The sequence below is a fragment of the Chrysemys picta genome, chromosome 12 (genome assembly GCF_011386835.1).
Source record: "Chrysemys picta bellii isolate R12L10 chromosome 12, ASM1138683v2, whole genome shotgun sequence".
Taxonomy (NCBI): domain Eukaryota; kingdom Metazoa; phylum Chordata; order Testudines; family Emydidae; genus Chrysemys; species Chrysemys picta.
Genome location: NC_088802.1, coordinates 40,493,148 through 40,510,630, shown reverse-complemented (window position 1 = coordinate 40,510,630; position 17,483 = coordinate 40,493,148). Strand labels below are relative to the sequence as shown.

The following is a 17,483-nucleotide window of genomic DNA, read 5'->3' as shown; positions in this document are numbered from 1 at the left end:
CAGCCACGCAGCCAGCGGCCAGAAAGAAGCGGCGCTTTCCCCTTCCAAGCCGGCCGGAGAGAAGCGGCACTTTGAAGGGGAAAGCGCCGTTTCTCTCCGGCCGCTGGCTGCGCAGCTGCCCCTGCTCCTCCTGAGTCCTCCAGCCTGTGCTCGCAGGACCGCATTCCAAAAGGGGCTTTAGAGCTGCAGGCCAGGGCCCCGGGGGGCAGCTCCCAGAATCGTGGCCATGGGAGCAGTGCTGCGCTGCGCAGACCCACCTGCACACCCCCCGCACCAAACAGGAGCTGCCCCAGGTAAGTGCTCTGCACCTCCTGCCTCCCTCCCAGACCCCGCACCCCACCCTGAGCGCCCTCCCACACCCTAACCCTAATCCAGACCTTTGAATCGCTGTATTACAAAGTGTTAAACCAAGATTTTCAGAAATAACGAAGCATATTCAATCACATTGCTCTCACTACAAAATATTTTTTTTTGTGAGAGCAAAAAGGTTTTTTGTACCGTTAATAAATATTTTTTTTTAAATATTTTTTCATCTTTCTCATCCTTTTTGAATTTCTATTTTTGTGTATGTTTTATAATGCACATAATATATTAATACAGTAGTACGTGTATATAATTTATAAATAAATAAATATACATAGATTGGGGGTGCATGCTCAAAAAATTTTTACTGATGGGGTGCGCGATCAAAAAAGTTTGGAGACCACTGGTCTATGGGACCATGTCTAGCAGTAAGTGTTTACAGGACCGGGCCGCTAACTAAGATTTTCTGAAATAAAACAATGAAATTACACAACCCAAACCAGCTGTAGCCTGTGGCTGATTTTATTCATTGCATTTGGAAACTGGTACAAATGAAACAAAGGCCACTCACAACTCATTCACCAAAGTTGCTGTTAGTTACAGAAAGTGGCCGAGCTCACCGTTGGTGTAATTCCACTGAATTCTCATGGCTTCAGTGGAGTTGCGCTAAGGGTGAATTTGATGCAGTGTTGCTGCATGGTACAATCAGAGGGCAGTAATAAAGTGAGGCATATGAATTTATAATTTACTTGGCTGCTACGAGGGAAAGTATCACTGAAGTGCAAAGTATTATTACTATAAGTGTTTACAATTATTAATGTTTTGTCCCATAACACCCCGGGAGATGGGTGGGTAGGAAGGTGTTATAGCAAACTGTCTAATAACTGCACTACTGCCCTCTACTGTGTACACCCAGAACATCTCAGTTGTGTCATAGGCCCTGTACTGTTAAGTGGGTCTCCTTTTGGAGCAGGAGGGTTTGAATTCTTATGCTGGCTGTTGCTGGAAATCTCTGGACAGCCTCAGGATGTAGCCTTGTGATAGTCATAGATAAGATGGACATAACCTTCTCCTCCTCCTCCTCCACATAGGGAAACTGCAGCAGAGAGCAGAAGTGACTTGTCTAAAGTCCCAGAGGTGGGAGGAGAAGCCAGGACCCATGGGGCCAGTCCCACCTTGTTCTACAGGTGCTGGAACAATTTCTGTAGAGGTGGTGCTGAAAGCAATTGAGCCAAACTGTAAACCCTGTATAATGGAAACCACTTCAAACCAGAGATGCTACTGCACCCCCACACGCCTAGTTCCATCCCCTATGCCAGGGGAGGGCAAACTTTTTGGACTGAGGGCCACATTGAGTTTCCGAAATTGTATGGAGGACCAGTTAGGGAAGGCTGTGCCTCCCCAAACAGCCAAGCATGGCCCGGCCCCCACCCCCCACCGACCCCCCCCTGCTTCTTGCCCCCTGACGCCTCTGCCCCATCCATCCCTCCCTCCCTCCCTGTCCCCTGACTGCCCCCAGACCCCCCACCCCTGACTGCCCCCCACTGCCCCATCCAACCTCTCTTCTCATTCCTGACTACCCCCCCTCCAGGACCCCTGCCCCATCCAACTACCCTTCTCCCTGACCACCCCCCAGAACCCCTGCCCCCATTCAACCCCCTCTGACCTCCCCTACCCACACCCCCGCCCCCTGACCACCACCCCAAACTCCCCAGCCCTCTATCCAACCCCACCTGCTCCCTGCCCCCTTACTGCGCTGCCTGGATCACTGGCGACCCTACAGCCGCGCCACCCAGAGCACCAGGACAGGCAGCCGTACCACCGCACAGCACAGAGCACCGGGTCGGGCAGCGCAGCTGCAGAGCCGCCACCCAGAGCATTGCGCCGGCGGCGAAGTGAGGCTGCGGGTTAGGAGAAAAAGCAGGGGAGGGGACGGGGGCAAGCCGCCCGGGCCAGGAGCTCAGGGGCTGGGCAGGAGGGTCCCGCGGGCTGGAGTTTGCCCACCTCTGCCCTATGCCCTGCTCTCAGTGCTACTCCATGCTGGCCCCCCTGGATGTTTCATGGGGATGCAGAGTGCCCCTTGCTTCACCGCGCTTCCAGCCCTTGAAATTGTGGGGTTGTCCAGGGCCTGGGGGAGTCTACCCCTGGGGCTGACCCCCAGGCTCCCTCCGCCTCCCCCCAATCCCCACCACCATCATTCTCCCGTTCTCATTGGCCGCCCCCCTCCCGAGGCTCGGCCCCACGTCCAGTCCAGTGGGACGCCCCCTCACCGCAGCTTCCGGCCTACTGGCTGGGCCCAGCGCCGGGGTCTGCTCTTGCCGGCAGCGGGGTCACGTGTCCCCCTGGGCCCAAGGTAACTTTGGCTCCGCCCAGCAGGGGCTGGAGCTGTTGCAGGCGGCTGGGAGGACCGCAGCTTCCGCGGGCCGCTCTTGGTTAACACTCTTGGACAACTTCCTCAGCAGCACCCTTCTAGCCGCCGGGTTCGCCTTCTCTATGACTTCCGCGCCTTGGCCTTTCCTTTGCGGCCGCGCGAGCCCAACAGGCGGGCGGGTCCGGATCCTGCTTCACCTCGCTGGCGGTGGGGCCTGGAGCCCCCGGCCGCCTCCTCCCCGGGGCTGCTAGGAGTGCTGCCGGGGCTGGGTGTGTGTGTGGTGGATAATGGAGGCTAGCGAGCGAGGTTGGGGGTGTAGTGGGGGCAGGGATGGGGTGTATGTGGGGAGGGTGAATAGTGGGGGGCCAGTGAGGAGGTTTGGGGTGTATGTGGGGCGGGTGAATAATAGGGGCTAGTGAGGGTGTTTTGGGGTGTATGTGGGGTGGGTGAATAATAGGGGCTAGTGAGGGTGTTTTGGGGTGTAGTGGAGGCCAGCAAGGGGCATGGGATGTATGTGGGGAAGGTGAATAATGGGGGCCAGCGAGTGAGGTTGGGGGTATATGTGGGGAGGGTAAATAATGGGGCCAGAAAGGGAGGTTGGGGGTGTATGTGGGCAGAGGGGGATTGGAGTGTAATGTAGGAAGGGGGACTAGTGGGACTAGTGAGGGGGTTTGGGTGTAGTGGGTGAAGCAAGGGGGATGGGGTGTATGTATGTAGGGAGGGTGAATAGTGGAGGCTAGCCAGGGGATGGGGTGTATGTGGGGAGTGTGAATTGTGGAGAAGGAGAAGGGGGTTGCAGGTGTAGTGGAGGCAGAGAGGGGGATTGGAGGAAATGCACATGGGTGTGTGACATGGGGGTCAGCAAGAGGGATGGGAGTAGGAAGCAGGGACACCTTATTCCAAGTGTAGCCTCTGGATCTCACTGAGCCACTCCCCCCCCCCCCCGCCATGTAACACACTATCAATAGGAACTGTATGTTGGCCCTTAGATTTCTTTCAGGGGTTTAGCTGGTTTATAGCATCATGTTGTGCCCTAGTGCCTGCAGCATGGTGGTTTTTGTAGCACAGATGGAATGAGGCATTTTGGTAGTGGAGTGGAGATGAAGGCTGATGTGCCCTCACAAGCAATGAGAGAGGTTTGTTTACCTACTCTGACTGACTCTTTCTCTCTGCTATTCTGGTTTTGCTCTGTGATCATGTGTCTCCGAATTTCTTGCCAGGGTTTACCTCTCCATTGCCTAAATGAAGGAACAATTTCCACCTCCATCTTGGATTGTACTGGGGCTAAGGTGTATGAAATCCATTTCTGGTGGCGCAGCTCATGTGAGGTAACTTTTTAACCATTTAATTAAAGTTTGATTTAGGATTGGCTGTTCCTTCCTTGGCAAGAGGCAACTGTACAGAAGCACAGGAGTTTGTCAGGCTTTGTAGAAAGCACAGGGTCTGGGAAAAGGCTGCTGTGTGGCCGGGTCCTTGGTGACACAGCCTTGTACCAGCCAGCCTGATCTCTTGCCCTAGAATAATCCTACGCAGACTCCTTTCTAGAGTTTGCTCTGTGCAGTAGCAGGTGTGAGCATTCTTGCAGCATTTTGATGGTCATGTATGATACTGCATACAAAATCTTTCAAGTTTAAGTCAAGGAAAAATGTATGGTTTACATCAGGATGGGCAAACTATGGCCAGGAGGCCACATCGGCCCTTCAGATGTTTTAATCCAGTCCTCAAGCTCCTGCTGGGGAGCAGGGTCCGGAGCTTGCCCCGCTCCAGCCAGGGAGCTGGGTCAGGGGCTTGCCCTGCTCCATGCTTGCCGTGACTCTGCATGGCTCCCGGAAACAGCGGCATGTCCCCCTCTGGCTCCTACACATAGGGGCAGCCAGGGGGTTCTGTACGATGCCCCTGCCCCAAGCACCGCCCTCGCAACTCCCATTGGCTGCTAGGAACTGCAGCCAATGGGAGCTGCAGGGGTGGCGCCTGCAGACCAGGCAGCGTGCAGAGGCACCTGGCCGCGCCTCCACTTATGAGCTGGAGTTGGGGGCATGCCGCTGCTTCCAGGAGCTGCTTGAGGTAAGCGCCACCCGGAGCCTGCACCTGTGACCCCCCCTCCCACACTCCAACGCCCTGCCCCAGCCCTGATCCCCCTCCTGCCCTCCGAACCCCTTGGTCCCAGCCTGGAGCTCCCTCCCACACCCTGAGCTCCCCATTTCTGGCCCCACCCCAGAGCCCGCACCCCCTTCTGCACCCCAACCCCCAATTTCATGAACATCTATGCTCCGCCATACAATTTCCATACCCAGATGTGGTCCTTGGGCCAAAAAGTTTGCCCATCCCTGTTTTACATAGTCACAGTTCTTCTTTATTCAGTATTAATCTCTGTTCTGAATTTTAAACCTATCAGAGCTGAAAGAGCCATTGCCTGACAAACAAGCTCTATAGGTTTAATAATCAAACTTAATTTTTATAGATCACATTTTTCATTTTCTTTAACACTGCTGAGTTCCAGTACCAATAGAAATCTGTGGATTTAGATTCTCCCACATAGAATTTAAACCCTGGCTATTTATCTTAACTTTAAGATTTAATTTAAAAAATAAGTGTTTTGCCTTCTGATTATATCCCTGTGTGGTGCCATCTTAACTGGATCTGCAGACAATAGACATGGGTGCTGTGAACTGTCTCCATATGTCTCAATAGAAATATAATGCTGGAGCCTGATGATTTACCATGGTTTGTGTGGAAGTTCATATTTTCCCCTGCTAGTCATTCAGTTAGTGCAGTGTTTCCAGAATACTTCCAGCCCAGCCTATGCTGACTCTGTAACAGTGTTGGTATGAACCATATTTTAAAACAGTGCAGCTTGCATTGTTCCTTTGCCAGTATAAATAGAACCTAACTCCCTTTCCTTCTACTCCATTATAGCCAGCATAATAAGCAGAACAGTGGCTTTTTGAAAGTCAATAATATGTTTAACCCTGTTCAGTACCTAGACAAAAACACGGTCCCAAGGGGGGCCGCTTATAAGCAGACAGCCAACATCCCAGTCTACTGAATAAAGGCCTGAATTCAAATATTTTTTTTAAAAAACTCAATTAGTAGCTCTGTTGGGTCATCTCTGAAGGTTTCATGAGGGAAGTGTGCTTTAAGGAGGGATTTGAATAGTCAGAGTTAGCTGTTGAGTGCCCAAGTGTGGAGGATTGTCTTTGGCATGAGAACTACACACTTTGAAAGAGAGAGCCAGGAAAAGGGGTTAATGAGACACTGCTCCTCAGATGCTGTTAGAGGACATGACCCTAGACAGTGAATGTGCCTCCTTAACACCAGAAGGCCAACTGGTAGGCCTTTGAAGAAGTGAGGTTTTTACCCACGAAAGCTTATTCCCAAATAAATCTGTTAGTTTTTAAGGTGCCACCAGACTCCTTGTTGGTTTTGGTAGGCCTTTGTTCTCCTGGTTTAACATCTCAAAGTCCTCCCTGAATCCTGGGTAAGGTTAATGTAAAACATCCACTATTGCAACTTGCTAGCAGAAGGAAAACCCAGTAGAATGCTTCCTGCTTTCCTAGACCAGTTGTACTCTCATTCATGAGAGTTAAAGTTCCAGCTAACCTCCTACACTCCCTTTAACTGACCTGCACAGTGATGCTACCTCTTTTCATTTGAGACTGCTTTTTAGCCACATTGTGACACAACCAAGAAGATGTAAGGTTTGTCCACACTTGAAAGTTAATGCAGATGAAGATAGAATATGAACCTAAAGCGCAGTTGTCGTTCTTGACCAGCTGCATGTGTGAACATTCTTATTCCAGAGCAAGAGTCCCTTGCTTCTCTTTAGTTTAACCACTGTGAATTAAGCTAAATGGGAACAAGGCTTTCCTGTTCCAGAATGAGTATCCACACATGGAGCTGACCAGGGATAACTCGTGTTGTTTACTACAGGTATATCTACACAAAGTGCAGAAAACATGTAACAAATTAACAGGTGTCTATGGATTTGGTGAACTGGCCCGTCACATGTTAATAAAATAGTAGTTCTCCCCCAATAGAAGGTGGCATTAATTAGAGACCATTTTGTTGAAGTAGGAGGAGAATTGGGAACCACTAGGTTTCTCCAGGTGAAGAAGTGACAGGTGGCCTCTTGGCAGTGCTGTAGCAAGGAGAATTACCTTCCCTTTCCAGGCAAAGCATTAAATTTATGAATCTTTAGGAACTGGGACACCTCAAAACCAGTGTTAAGACTGAATGATTAGTGGTCTTTTTTCATCATAATGTAATATTGATAATCATAATGTAACTTATCTGGCACTTGGCACAAATCAAGTAATGTATACAGAGTACATCCAAAAAGGCAAGTAAATGGGTACTCTTCCAGATTGCAGTATATCAATTTTATTTTTTTGCAAAGTAACTGCTATCTTAAATAATGAGCACTTGTCATATTTTCCTAAAATAAATCAAGAAAGCAGCTGGCTTGATCTATCCACTTTTTCACTGAGATTCATAGCAAAGTTTCAGCAAATACTACAGAATCTCTCTTTGGCTATCTGTCCCTCTTTTCTTTTAAATAACCTGGGGATTTGGGGAGTCTGGTATTAATCAGACAATGTACAACTAGGTATAACTTTAATGTTCTAAACAAATACTATATCTCCTGTTGTGACTATAATAGTGATGAGATCTGACACATCCATCTGACACAACATTCCAGTAGAGACCAGGAGAAAAGTGTTATCACTCAAATAACTTCTTAATCAATGTGTCACCAGGTATGTGTATTGTAGTTCTGAATAGCTGAAGCACAGTAGGATTTTCAAAAGTGCCTAAATTATCTAGGAGCACAAATCCCACCCTAATCTGCACGTGAGGCTCTAGTGCCCTCAGCTTCATCTCTAGTAAGTCTGCAACTACGTTCTAGTTAAAACTGAAATGATACTCACTCCTAAAATATAGAAACATCTAACTGCAAAATGGCTTTTGACTCTCTTAAATGTACTGTGATTAATTTATGACAGTCACTGACTGACAGCTAAGCTCTCTTGTCTACGTGCTCCATGGTATAAAGATAAAACTCTGCTGATTAGAAACCGGATGATCATTCTACACTGCCTCCTGGGTAACTATTCAGATGTAACTAAAAATGTCTATCCAGAACTTCAGTTACAAGCACTGGAATTAAACATATACATTAGGGTTAATAAAGTGCAAGATTATAGGCTTCCAGTTGACCAGGAGAGGGCAGTGTAATGGAATCTCAGACAGCAGTTAGTTGCCTGCTATTATATGGATTAACGTGCTCTGTTCAGTTTTCTTGCTCTAAAAGGCTCTTTCCTTTGATCTGGCAAATGCTGCTCTTCCCTGGTGTACAAACCAACATGCTTCTGTTCTGTTTACTTGTACAGAAAAGCATATAGCAAGCAATCTGAGTCCTGAATAAAGCAGATCTGTTTATCACTAACGGCAATAAAAAAATGCATTTTTTTTATAATCAAAGACACACTTCCAACATTTGATACAGTTGTGGGAAAGTTTGGATTCTAAACTAGTGGAAGACCTCATAAGTTTGGGCATACTCTTCATTTCCAAAGTGAAGTTACAACTGGCTAAATATTTAAAGGATACTAGGCAAGATAAAGTACTACATAAGAAACAAGTGTTATAAGACATTTTCCCCTCCACCCAGCATACAATGTGGTACAACTACTTATAAAAGTTGTTCTTTAGTGGTTGCAGTTGAGAGGTTTGTTTTGTTGTAGCTTTTTCTTCCTTGCAAGCCAAAGTAAATATTTAACTTGGAGACCAACATGTATAAAAATATTTAAGTCAGAAACTTTAAAATAACAAACCTGTGAGCATACACAGCAGCAGGGAAGAGAAAGGCATTTGGTAAGGAGAGTGCTGTCACTTTTAGATTCTTAGTGTAACTTGATATAAAATTTCTCCATATGTTAATGTAAAATCGCACTTGCCAGTTATTAGCATAAGAGTTTTTAACATGAATAAAATACTTGCAGGTCCTTATGTTAGGCAGTTTAGTATATACAAGGTTTCAGTAGTATTGTGCCTGACTAGCTCACCTGGTCAACATCCAGAAATCATTCTCTTCAACCAAAGTGAGGGAAGGGTGCATTTGTACCTTTGCCTTGAAATTGCCTGAGTTCAGCCATACCTTGGCACTCATCTAGGCTAGCGTCATCTTGAGCCAGGCATTCTGTATTTGTGGCAGGTAGGCCGAGAGTTACTAGGCCACCTTTGTTTACGGAGTGGTAAACTAATAGGCCATTTTGGTACAGGGAGTACTTGCTTGCAGTCTTAGAGCTCTTCTGTAAATGCAGTCAGCTGCTCATCAGACCTTCATCTCCTGTGAAACTTGCTCCATTTGCACTTGTCCAAAGAGCAGGCCCCCTCTCTTTTAAATCCTGCATCAATATCTTTCACAACGGAACTTCAGAGCATCTGCACATAAGACTTTAGTGAATTCTGCATCAGCTTCATTAAGGAATCACAATGACTTGCAAATGTCACCCCTAAGCTTTCTAAGTTTGCTTAGTTGCTCGTATTGCACTCTGCACAGCTCTGATCTGTCTGTATGTGAAGCCTTTTGAACTATGTTCTTGTGCTCATCTGTGTGTCCTGATTATTTCTTTCCAGAGGATTTGACTGGAAGATTTCACCATAATAAAGGAGCAGGATGCCATCACTTCAGCTTGACTATCCCTGTATGTAGTCTTCTAACTTGTAGAATGTGGCTTTGCCTAAACACATGAATAAAATCTAATTTTCAAAAAAGATTACTGTAACTCTTGTTAAATTCCTGTCATACAACATGCACAAGCCAAAAGAGGTACTCAGCTCTGCAAGTTTCTTCTGCACTTCTGGGAATGCTAACTTTTGGGAAGTAGTGTACTTGTGGCAAATGGGACACTTCCTAGCTCTGATGTGGTGCTTTGAGAATTTGTAGAAGTAATTCAAACCTTGCTGTCCTTGAGGAATACTTCAAGAATTTGAGAATATATTCTTCATGTGGCACTTCTCGTTTTCTCCACTAGAGGGTGCAAAGGTATGTTAAATGGCTGAATTACAATTAAACAGCAGATCCAGAGACTTTTAATGAGAAACGCATGCAATGGGGCGAGAGCTGGGTTGGGAGTACTTTCCAGTTTAGGAATTCTCTATTATCTCAATTGGCTGTTGTCCAGGATGAATGTAGATTATATAAGGGGCCAGCTGTACTGAAAATGAAATCCACATGACAATACAGTACTGCATGGTGTGCATTTAGGAGTTAGTATTAAGCAAACAGTGTTGGAAGAGGGTCTGTTGTACACATTTCTTGAGGGAGTAACCCAGTAGTGTCTGCTGAATGTACTAATTTTAATTTACACTGCTGTGTAAAATGTGTGGGAATAAGAGACTTACCCTATAGTGAGGGAAATAGTACTAGCTACATGCTGCAGATTTAGTAGGCGATCACGTTTGGTCTGGAGCGAGAGCCCATCCTTCACACTTGGCATGGGAACTCGGTCTAAGGCCTTGTCTATGCTAGAGAACTGCTGTGGTGCAAGTCTCAACAACGCTGTGGCTCCACGCTAGCCAATCTGTTCTGGGAATATTCAGTGCATTGCATTGCTGCATAGCACTCCCTGCAAGTGCTGTTAATTGTACTTGGGATGGGTATCATTGGCTATCTCCTTGGAACAATTGCAGTGTGGTATACTGTATATTTGCATCTGTTCTGTGCAGCCATCTCCAACTTCAAATGGCTCTGTCCTGCTCAAGGATCCATGCACCAATCGTGAGGGGAAGGGGCTACGCCATAATACTTGCAGATGCTATAATGGAGGATCACTCAATGGACAACCCAGAGGATTGGATGGTATTACGATGAGCAACTTGGGTGTTGCAACTTGGGGGAACAAGGAGGCTGATTATTTTGAATTGATTTCTTCTCTTTAGATCATACCCTGTTGTGTGTGGTTTGTTGCTGAACTAACTGTTCTCTTGTGTCCCCCTCTTGATCTACAGATGGGAGTGGTATGGGTTGGAATGAGGATGTCCTTCCAGGCCTATTGATAGTGCCCAGTCATTCCCTCATCTAATGCAGTGGGCCCTAGGCATTATTTGGTCCTGGGTTGGGGACAACACAAATGAGTGCTGGACACTGTACCAAGGCAGGTGGAATTACTAGAGGAGAATAGGTTGGGAGCAGTATTCTGACTGCATAGCATTGTGCGAAATAAATTGAAGCAACAAACAGACTGCCATAGCAACCCTCCTAAATGCAGTGTTGAGTTTGTGCATGCAATTAATTTCTCTCCTTTGTGTTTTCAGGTGCATTACTAGAGGATAAAAGGTTGCGAGTAGTATTCTGTGTAGCAGTGCGTGAGTTATGCTGAGGCAACAGACACTGCTATTCATTCACATGCTGCTATGTAGTTAGAATACTGCTCCAAACCTATTACCCTCTAGTGGTTCACCTGCACGCACACAAACAAAGGAGAGAAAGTTAATTGCTGCACAGCCACTGTACGCACACATTCAACGCTGCATTTACATTTAGGGTAGCCCTGCTGAGGCAACAAATGCACAGCCTTGGCAAACTTCAATGTAATGCAGTGTTGAGTGTGCATGTAGTGACTGCTGAACACTTTCTCTCTGTGTTTTCACGTGAATCCTTATGACACTTCCAAAAGAAGCTTCCATAAAGCGAAATTTTAAAGCTGTATTTTCTATCGCATCCTCTGCTGCTCTGGCTCTTTGAATGCGGGGGTCAGGGAAGGGTCAGACTAGAAAGTAGCTGAATACCAACTTGGTTGCTTTCTCTCTCCTTCTACCACTCCCCTCCCCCCTGTGAGTTACTAAGAGTATGTCTACACTACCCGCCAGATCGGCGAGCAGCGATCGATCCAGCGTGGATTGATTTATCATGTCTAGTCTAGACACAATAAATCGACCCCCGAGCGCTCTCCCATTGACTCCTGTACTCCGCCGTGAGAGGCGCAGGCAGAGTCGACTCACCGCAGCGAAGACACCATGGTGAGTAGGTCTAAGTACGTCGACTTCAGCTATGTTATTCACATAGCTGAAGTTGTGTAACTTAGATCGATTTCCCCCCGCTGCTCTGCTCCCCCCGTGTAGACCAGGCCTAAGTGAATGACTTGACAGGTGACAGAAACAGTGCTTCTGAGCTGTAAGATTGGTCACTGCTGGATGGGCAGGAGCATTGTGGGATGCTGGGATTGCACTTGGAGGGTCAATTGCACTTGTGCAGCTGTCACACTAGCACTTCCTGTCTATAGTGGCACTGTATTGGAAGTCGCTGTGTCTCTGCACCACCTATTGAGCTTTGCCCAGAGCAAGAGTCATGACAATGAAGGTGTGAATGCCTGCAACAATGCATAAGTAGGGCCCTACCAAATAAACGGCCATGAAAAATGCATCACAGACCGTGAAATCTGGTTTTTTTTGTGTGCTTTTACCCTATACTATACGGACTTCATGGAGGAGACCAGCATTTCTCAAATTGGGGGTCCTGACCAAAAAGGGAGTTGCAGGGGAGTTGCAAGATTATTTTAGGGGAGTCACAGTATTTCCACCCTTACTTTTGCACACCCTTCAGAGCTGGGCATCTGGCCAACAGCCACTGCTCTCCGGCCACCCAGCTCTGAAGGCAGCGCCTTGCCAGCAGCAGCACAGAAGTAAGGGTGGCAATAGCATACCATGTCACCCTTACTTCTGCGCTGCTGCCTTCAGAGCTGGGCAGCAGGAGAATGGTGGCTGCTGTCTGAGGGTCCAGCTCTGCAGGCACCAGCGCAAAAGTAAGGGTGGCAATGCCATCCTTGCTCCTGTGCTGCTGCTGGTGGTGGCTCTGCCTTCAGAGCTGGACTTCTGGCCAGCAGCAGCTGCCGCTCCCCAGCTCTAAAGGCAGAGCTGCCACCAGCAACAGCGCAGAAGTAAGGGTAGTAGTACCGCAACCCCCCCTACAAAAACCTTGAGACCAGCCCATAACTCCTTTTTGGGTCAGGATCCCTACAATTACAATACCATGAAATTTCAGATTTAAATAGCTGAAATCATGAAATCTATGATTTTTTTTTTTTTTAATGACCATGAAATTGACCAAAATGGACCGTGAATTTGGTAGGGCCCTATGCATAAGTATTTGTGTAAAACAAGCATTCTGGAGGGGGTCACAATGCCAAAATTCTCTACCTTAAGCAACACTTAAGGGACTATTTTTGCCTCACTCTGCCAGTATGTGCTGGTCAGTCTTGTAACTGGAATAAACCTCGGGGGAGGGAGAGAAGGTGCTTCATGCCATATTAACTCAAATGTGTTGCCACTCTTATGACATAAATGGCTAACTCATTGAGTTATTTTTCACATTGTACCACTTGGTGAGCTTGAAGATTAACATGTTTATTCCATTGTTCAGTTATGCTGTAACTTATCTTCACTGCTCCCTACCTGCAGCAGGGGCAGGCTAATGCATGTACTAAGTGTGTGGCTGCTTAGTGGCCCTTGCTTCAGTCTCATTCTGTCAGCATTTTCCTTTCCCCAGCAACAGCCTCTTGTCAGCACCCAGCTACTTTGAGAGATCAGCTGGAGCCCACAATGAAAAGTGCCCTGAACCCCAATCTTGTGCTGCTATAGAAACCCACTATCTCCACACTAATCTCAACCCACCTTGTAGCTACTGGCTGGGGACCCACACTTGGCTTTGCATAGTCTGCAAAATCTAGAGCTGACTCTGGTTTGGAGCTTGTATTCAGGTGGCTCTGAGTTGAACCTTACTTAAGTCATTTTCTATTGGCAGTGGTGAATTTACCCCTCAGTTAGATCATGCAGTTCTTGCTTGGGACAAGTGGGCCATGCAGTGCCTCGCAGAAGTCAGTGGGATGTTACATGGCAGCAGGATCTGCCCATATGGATCAAGTTGCAGGTTCAGGGCCTTAGGCCTACTCAGTTTGTCTGTAAGGAATCTGGAATGGGTTCTTGTAGATTTTATTCAAAGGAAAAAAAATTGCTTCCTTCTGCATAATACTTGGCTTCTAGGCAAGGAATATTAACATCTTACAAGATCCAAATTCAAATTTTCCTACTATGCCTTGGCATAAATCATTGGTAGCTGTTGTTGTGTGCACTTAACAGATCGTGCTCTTGCACAAGCATCTTACAAGGGATACTCGCTATCTTGTAATGGTCACACTGGTGTACTTGCCAAGAGTGGACGTGACTTGCCCAGGCCGATCTCTCAACACTTCCACTGTCAATACGATGCGGTGTTTGAATTACGGTACTTCGTTATACTAGATGTATTGCTGTAGTAATAGCCCATTTTGCCTATAATGCAGGGGTTCTCAAACTGGGGGTCGGGACCCCTCAGGGGGCCGTGAGGTTATTACATGGGGGGTCATGAGCTGTCAACCTCCGCCTCAAACCGCGCTTTGCCTCCAGCATTTATAATGGTGTTAAATATATAAAAAGTGTTTTTAATTTATAAGGGGGGGTCGCACTCAGAGGCTTGCTTTGTGAAAGGGGGTCACCAGTACAAAAGTTTGAGAGCCACTGCTCTAATAGATACCTTCAGGAGACTGCACTTCCATGCAATCAATGTGCAGAGGCCTGTTTTTATGTACTGATGTAAAATTGCAGGAACTGGATTAGTGGTAAACATCCTTAATTCTAAGAAAGCAGAACTGACTTGTGAAAAATGGGTCAATTGTTTATTCGGGGCTGTGTAATTTGCAGAACATATTTAAGTATCTAACTTGCTTGCCAGCAGAAGTGATCCTTGCATGTTGTGGAACTGACTTATGTCTGTTTGAAGTAGAGAATGGCGCTAACTCTAACTTTTCTCCTCTCTACCTGCTTCAGCCATATAATAGACTTCACTCTTTCATGGTCTACTATGTGGAAGGATATTCCCGGATTTGCTTATCAATTACCCACTTTATTTTCATCTAACTGGTAGCTGCTGAGGGCCTTTTAAATCACAGATTATATTTTATTGCCAAGACTAAGAGGGTATCCAAACACGCAAGCCACTCAGTGTTGGTATTAGAGATGTGTATTTTATTCTTAAACTGTTCTGCTGGGCAATCTCATACAATTAACACAAAGTAAATGCATTAATCCATCACATAATTCTCTTCCCAGACTAGCTCTAAGCACTCCAGCTGTAAGCACTCCCTTTGGCTGTGGTTCTCCTTACTGACTTTTTAACTGAAGGGAAGCCTATTTGCAAATGTCACTTGGAATAAAAGCCTGTGGTAAATCGGGTGACTATCTCTACTCCTCCCCCTTCACTTCCCCAGCCATATGCAGTTCAAAGAAAGTTGGCACCAGACTGGCACTTGGGAGACCAGGGTTCTGTTCCCAACCCTGCAGTTGACTTGCTGTGTAATCTTATGAGGGTCACGGTGGGTGTCTTTACTGCTCAGTAGGGTTTCTCTAGGTTTTGCAAGGCCATGTCCAATAGTTCTTGTGCAGTAAACTGAGCAACAATGTGAATGGTGGGAGACTGCGTGTGTCCTTCTGAGCACATATGGTGAATAGTGAGAAGACATTAGAGGACTGTCTGCAGTCAAATGATTTAGCCTGCATCCTTGCTGCAAAGTGGACGGGTTACTAACACAAGTGGAATCCATTCTCTAACCCACGTCCCCAGCCAGGCCAGCTTGAAAGCACCACATCACTTGGGTGAGAGGGCTTTGTGTGTGGATGGGGGAGTGGAGCAACATCCACATAAGAATCTGAGCTAGCTTCAGTGAAGACATACCCCTAACCTCACTGCTTCAGTTTTCCCATCTGCACGGTGAGAATGAGGGGCTTTCCCACGTTTATAGAGTGCTTAGAGAACTACAGGAGAGTCGTGCTGTATAAGCTAGATTCACGTACGTCAGGATAAGGAAGCATTAGCTTCTGTGGGTCTCTTTGATATGGCAGTTTGGAAATTCTATAGCTCCAATTTTGGAAAAAGATTTGTACTGAATAACTAAAATGCTCACTAGAGTCAGTACAGCCCTTGGGCTTATTCTAACATTCAGTTTATTTTATATTGGCCAGAGCTGCCTTGTCCTGGGTTAGAAATAAACTTCCATTGACAGTTCTTGCAGTAGCAGCCTGGGAACAAGAAATGTCCTATCCTCTATAGTGATTATTATTGAGAGAGGCTGGGCGGAGGGAGGATCGACCCTGATCAACCATGAGCACCCAAAAGCCTGCTCCAAGGTCGGAATAGGTCACACAGAACCAGTCAGACTCCTCTGTTTTGCCTTGAGACAGTTTACATATGAAGGGCTTAGACAGAAAAGGAAACCTCAGGGTGAATCTAGACAAAGCCTCCCTTGAGCACTGGCTGCAAAAACAAATTCCTCCCCCATTTTCAACACAGGTCCTGGCCGTCTGAGGGGTTACTTTGTGTGGCTCTAAGCAGCGCTAAGGCCAGCATAGCTGGCTCCTGGAAGACCACCTTGATGGAAGGGAATCCTTAGCTGTTGTGGAGAAATTGTGCAACTGCTCCCATGCCAAGCCCCTCTGTGTACCTGGGGGAAAGGAGGACAGGGCTAGTACTCCTTGGGGCAATTGGCCACATGACTTAGAGCAACCCATGGGTTGTTAATTCCGGCAGGGAACCAGCCCATTGCACAGCTGGACCAGGATCATGAGAATGTGAAGACAGGGCCTGCTCCATTGCCCACTGCAGCCAAGTCTCCTTCCTTACCCCTAGTGGAGCTGTACGTGCATTGGCTGCAGCTGTGGACTGGGACTAAGGTCTCCGCTAAGGCTTTTTGTTCCTTTCTCCCAGTGTCCCTGGTTTGGCATGCAGTTAAATTCTCCATGTTACATGCGGAATGGCCTGGAGCTGAGTTTCTTTGGGAGGGGAAAAAAAGAGGGACTGTTTTAAAAGTTGTCTGAAAGCAGGCAGCTGATTCTGTTGTGGTCTAATGCAGTCACTCCCAACCTCTTTGGATTGGCTGCCGCTTTTCCCCCTCCATCTCTGGCTCCCCTTGCGCCACATCTCATTGTGGCTGTCACAGTCGCTCCTTATTTCTGTCCACTTGCTCCCCCTTTCCCCCCCCCCATTTGCACTGTTCTTACTCCTCCTCCTCCTCCTGCCTCCAATCCACATTTGGATCTTGGCATGCCATGCCTGCTGCCACTGTTGTTCAGATTTCCTTTCTAACCTGTATAATTACAAGCTATATAGTCTGCCTGTATTATGTAAATTAACCTTTCACACCCTAGGGCTAAATTCACCCCTCAGAGACCAGCACAAATCTTCCATTAGTTTTTAGTGCAAGTCAAATGCTTTTCAGTGGGAGAGCTCTGCCTGTCATTCACATGTGGTCCTGTAGCATTTACTGGGTCTGAGTGGAGTGCTTAAAGCTTCTATAAATCACTGTGTTATAGACATGCTCCGTCTCTTTCTCTGCAGTGCCAGTCATCTACAGGGTCAACACTCAGCCACTTTGGTGGTTCTTCATATTGTAAGTAAAACGCTATGGTTAAAATACAACTAATTGTTTAAAGGAGCCTCCTTATAACTAAAGGTTTCAGAGTAGCAGCCGTGTTAGTCTTATCCACAAAAAGGAGAACAGGAGGACTTGTGGCACCTTAGAGACTAACAAATTTATTAGAGCATAAGCTTTCGTGGACTACAGCCCACTTCTTCGGATGCATCCGAAGAAGTGGGCTGTAGTCCACGAAAGCTTATGCTCTAATAAATTTGTTAGTCTCTAAGGTGCCACAAGTCCTCCTGTTCTCCTTATAACTACAAGCTCTGTGTACTTTGATAAGGAGAGCTGTGTACTTGTTT

General features: G+C 46.9%; 1 protein-coding gene and 1 non-coding gene across 6 annotated transcripts in view; both read left to right on the top strand.

The window, feature by feature from the left end:
• Positions 1-3,285: 3,285 nt before the first annotated feature.
• Positions 3,286-17,483, top strand: part of SEC14L1 (SEC14 like lipid binding 1) — a 107,061-nt gene continuing 92,863 nt past the window's right edge. For 3 of the 5 annotated variants that reach the window (XM_065562735.1, XM_042841167.2, XM_042841166.2), the window contains exon 1: positions 17,108-17,154. The gene's annotated coding sequence lies outside the window, so the exon portion shown is untranslated. Of the gene's footprint in view, positions 3,811-3,894; positions 4,003-17,102; positions 17,155-17,483 lie in introns of those variants that run through there. The other 2 variants (XM_024101732.3, XM_008163866.4) reach the window with 2 other exon arrangements.
• Positions 4,113-4,294, top strand: LOC112058990 (small Cajal body-specific RNA 16). The gene has a single exon (XR_002888186.1). It is a non-coding gene; the product is annotated as a small Cajal body-specific RNA 16 (non-coding RNA).